This window comes from Aplysia californica, unplaced genomic scaffold (genome assembly GCF_000002075.1).
Source record: "Aplysia californica isolate F4 #8 unplaced genomic scaffold, AplCal3.0 scaffold02255, whole genome shotgun sequence".
NCBI classification, from domain to species: Eukaryota; Metazoa; Mollusca; class Gastropoda; order Aplysiida; family Aplysiidae; genus Aplysia; species Aplysia californica.
In genome coordinates, this window is record NW_004799525.1 from 13,676 (window position 1) to 19,030 (window position 5,355).

Genomic DNA, 5,355 nt, shown 5'->3' on the forward strand with positions numbered 1-5,355 from the left:
CTATCTATCTATCTATCTATCTATCTATCTATCTATCTATCTATCTATCTATCTAATCAAATCGAATCAAATCGGAGTAATAGTCAATTTTCAAAAATTGTTTTGCCATTTCCTTATAACAAATACGTTTTTGTAAGAGGTTTACAGTATTGCAAAACAATTAGCTTATATACGTTTCGTAAGGTAAATAAGAATTGGAAGATCATATAGAAGTTATAAAGGGCCAGGCCATCTCCATCTCCCATATGGGCCAACCAAGTGGATGAGGAACCTGAAAAACTCCACAAAAATAATAAAAAATCAAATAAAAGCTTTAAAACACGTTGGTTTATTAAACAGTAGTTTGAGACAATGCCTGCTGAACTGTCACCCCCTCCCCCCACCATCCCCTTATCTCCCTCTTCTCTCCTTTCCAATTCCTTTTGGAGGAACGGGCAGAAGTTGAAAAAAAGTTAGATTCCTTTTGATTCAGAAGCTACCAGTTACGTATTTCTTTTTATTATGCGTAGTACTGTGTTAGCCACTAAGTTCAAACCAGAAAGTAGGCTATTGCTAGACATATTAGCGTTTTCTTAGCCACCCTGCTGATTTGAACAGAGTGTTACACCCTTGTGCCACGGTGAGGCCCAGTACTTCCGTCTTTTACAAGGGAGGGAGTGGGGAGGGGCCGTTTTGAGTTGTGGAAGACAAAATAAAAAGTAGTTTTATCATTGAGAAAAAGAAATCCCATGTATTGTTCTGAAGTTTAGTTCCATGCCTGATACCTAATGAAACCGTTGCGGTAATAAGAACCCAAAACTAGGCTATAGGGATGAAAATATAGACACTTTGTAAAAGTTGAGAAGAAAATACTAAAGGTCACTGTGCGTGTTTATATTGTCAGCTCAATAAACGTAATTCTACATTCACAAGCATCTGCCAAAAAAGTATAGATTTTTTCACACAATCATCTTGTGAAGTGACCACCAAAAAAGTCCAGTTTTACATTTTTGTTAAATTTACCAACATTTATCAAAAAGAAATATTTATGTACAAATCAAGTAAAACATAGTTGTTTATCACCAGAAATTGCATTAGTGCGTATAGAGTTGGAAAGCAATAAATCTTATATGGAGAAGAGTAAGAACAATCACACTATCAAGAGCCTAAACAAAACAATTAAAATGAAACCTCACCTGGTCCACATAAAGTACATCATTGTTTGGATCTACAAAGTGTTGAAACATTGTGTTTGGAGCGAGGTTGCCACAAAACTCAAGAGAATGAGAGACTTTAAAAAATAGAATCTGTCAACGAACACAGTGAGCCAAACGGAATTCATCTAAATGGAAAGAAATGCGAAATGACAGACTCATGCAAATGCAAAGATGTTATATTAAGAACTGTGAGGAAGAAATAGCAAAAAAGCAATTTATAAATACCGCGGAGCCAAGATTAAAGAGAATGAGAAAACAACTCCAGAGAATTTAAACTGCATCATAAAAATAGAAAAGGATAAATTTTATCTGGAAAGCACGTTGCAATGACAGAAAAAAAGAATCCTAAGCAGTATTGCATTCCCACCACAACATTAAGAAGCAACGAACATCAAGAGACAAGAAGATTTTTAAAAATATACTGAAGACAGAAACTAACGAATGAATATGAAAGGAAATAGGAAATAGAAACACCAACACTCCTTAAGGAGCATAATGATAATGAACCTAAACTATGTTGAATGCATCAAATAGAATGATTCATCATAGAAAGATATTCTAAAAGCAAAGGTAAAAAGAAAAAGAGGAAGGAATTGGCTTAGCAGAAGATGGGAGTTGTGCTCAGAAACATGGTATGGAATTAAAACAATTCAGGCATGGACAATAACAAAAGTCAGAATGTTTGATTGCAGAAAAAAAGGTCCAAGAAGCAGCGTCCATTAACTCAAAAAGCTAAACAGGAGAAGACAAGAAAAGACAGGGTGGACGTGAGGAAGAGGACACAAGAGAGGGAAGAGAACAGGGAGGGAGGGGGGTCTGGTAGGGGGTAGTTGTTTCTTAGCTAGAGGTAAATCACATTCACCGTTACAGTTTCGTTGAAACGGTCAGTCTGCACCAGTTTCGGACAATAAGGAAACGCACTCGAGTATGTCAGCTTCCTCCACACACAACTTGTCAGCAGGCTGTGGTGGCTGTGGAGAGAAGGCAGGCAAGCATTCCTCCGAGCTCGAGCTATAGGATTGGACCTCTTGATCGCCGCTTGTTGCTCTACGGAACGGTCTGTTGATGAGATACTGACCTGCAAGGCCATACGAAACATGGATGACTGGTGTCCACGTAACACGATACGTGGAGGCCTCTAGAGTGTGACTCGCGCAATCATCGTGGCAGTTTTCCGGCTGTTCAGAGTCCGACTCGCTCTCATAGTTGGAGGGTAGTGAGAGGTGTAGATCTTCGTCAAGGAGGCCTGACGGTAGGTGCAATGCCGGTATTCTTGTGCAACCGTCTCTACTGAAAATAGAATACTCACTGGGTGAGTCAGACAGTTCTGCACCTGTATGGTTTACCTCGTGGTCCTCCAATCTGGCTTGATCACCACGAGGGCATTCGGCAAGGTTTTCGTTCAGCTGGCTTGAGCAGCTGCTTTCCAGGGAGAGATGGAGATCTTGAGAGTCTCCTGAGTGCAGCTGGCCGCTGCTTTCTTCCCTGCAACAGGAGGAGAAACAAGACAAGAAAAGTTTACGTATACGCTTCATCGCTGGGCTTAAAACTAACCACCAGCCGTACTTTAGAAAAGAAGAGACTTACGATTGAGCCTTTGAGAGACTTTATTCCTCAATTCCTCACCGTCTTTCTCTTTCTCTCTTCACTTACCAATACAAAGAGAACAAGTGGTGCAAACACTCAAACAAAAGCGACGTAAAACTCTAACAAAACAAACAAACAAACAAACAATCAAACAAACTTAAACAAACAAACAAACACACAAACAAACAAGCAAAAAAACTCAACTAAACAATGAAATAACCAAAAACCAAAACACTCAAATACGCTTATGTAGAAATTAAACGCACTACAAAAAGCACACAATCAAAACGGATGTTGAAAAATACAGGAACTTGAAAATAATCAAAACAGTGCAACTTTACTCAAACTTTGGGAACTTTGTGGATGCAAGAAATCTTTTTCTTCACTCGGAATATGCAATCACGTCTTGTCGAAATCAATCACTCAAGGGGAACAATAGCCGTTACCAAGTGGCGTCATATTGTCACGTGACTGTGCTGGTTCCTAAGAGAATTTCTTCGGCGCTGAACAACGATTCTTGTTTGGCTCTCAACTTGCTTTGTAATTTAATTTTAATTTTTAAAAACTTAGATCTACCCTTTATTTTTTGCTATCTATTTTGTATTTATCTATAGTAAAAAATTATTTCTACTTTTCTTCTCATCTTTCTCTTTTTAGGGGTGGAAGGAGTAATCGATTTGATAAAAATCACCATACTCACACTCATCTTCAAAATCGATTTCATGAATTCTTTTAAGTGCCTCTCAATAAGGAGGCTGGATATGTGTGTTTAAGATACTCATTTGAAAGGACGTTTTAAGACAGAGAGAAAATGGGAAAGAAAATAAAAACAACAATAGTCAATTTTACTTCCATAGCCCATTTCCACTAAGATAATGCTCAATGTCATCATCATCATTGCCTTTCTCCCCCTGCACCAGGGTATAGGCCACGGACAAACACGCTCCACTTTTCTGTATCCTGGGCTAGCCTCTTGGTGTTATTCCATGTCTTCCCACTTTTCTGTACATCGATTCCTGTGATTCTTTTCCAGGTTCCACGAGGTCTTCCACTTGATCTCTTAACTACACATAATTTATTATTTTTCATTCGTTTATTCACAGGTAAACTACATTGATTGCGGCCAATCCATCGCCACCGCCTTCTTCCTACCTCATCTCTGAATGGGATCTGTCTTGTTTTACTTAACACTTCCGCATTGGTGACTACAATACAACAGCCTCATCTAGATGCTGAAGAAACGGAAGGCAATGGAATCAGTCGCCTAAATGTCACAGACCCAAACTTTACAGAAAGGTGTAGTGGCGTAGACACAGAACATCCCAAAGTAGCCCATGCGTCGTATCTGATTAAATCAGAGAATTCCAAAAAGTATACAACCACGCCTGAGATCCCGAAGAATTCGAAAATCCATCCATGGAAGATGTAGGACTAACCAAAGCTGTTTCTAAGTATCGCTCGGACATAATAATACTAATATTTATAACAATAATACTGATTAAGGGACCGTTCTTTGACGAAACGTTCTAAAGAGCCCAGCTTCGTCTAAATAAATTTGTCCGTTTCTAAAGTAAAAACAAAGATTTTCTTGTAAAATCTGTGTATTTGAATTTTCTGCTGTTATAATTGAATAACCAGTCCCAAAAAAGCACATTATGTTATACTGTAGTGTCTTAGCATGTTTTCAATTTGACAAGTTTGTGGAAGTTCATGTTTTGACACAGAGTCTAGTCGAATATTGTCTTGCTTACCAGCCACCAGTTCTGATAAAAGTATACTGGGGAGAATAAATAATAAGGACGGGATGCAATATCGCATCAGAATGCATTACTTCATAAACAGTCTGTCTTTTCGGTTATCGAACTAATGTCTTCTGCGAGCAGTTGCAAAGACCCTTTAACCGCTACACCAGAGTCGTTGGTCCTCGAGTCCATTGACTTTGGGATTTATAGCAGTAAACAGGGTATCGGAGGAGGGATTTGTGGTCCACCTTTGTAGCAACCAGATCTATGTGTTGTTGGTTTCTAAAAGGAAAAGTTGGTATACTGCAAGGAGAAAGAAAAGATTCTAAAACATCTCTCTCTGTATGTCTTTTTCCTTCTCACTATCTCATTCACTCTGTCTGTCTGTCTGTCTGTCTGTCTGTCTGTCTGTCTGTCTGTCTGTCTGTCTGTTTGAAATAAAGAGACATTTGAGTTAGATATAAACCCCCAAAAAAAGAGAAATAGAAAAAAGAGACAGTAACAAATGAAGAATGAGACAAATAGAGATTGGAAGACAGTGTGTGTGTATGTGACTGTGAGAAAGAGAGAGGGAGAGAGACAGTTGAGGTAGATATAAAAAGGACAGATAGAAAAAGAGATATTAAAAATGGGAGATAGAGATAGAGAGAGAGAGAAAGAGAGAAAGAGAGATAAACTTGGCCATAGCAATAAGGATGTCAACTGTGTTTAAAATTAGGTTAAACATAACAAGGAATATAATAGGGCTCTAAAAATCTGAGTGCAATCTCCGGAGACTATGGGCACACCTCTCTCGATAATATAAAGGAGTTTTCTCCGCCCCAAACCTT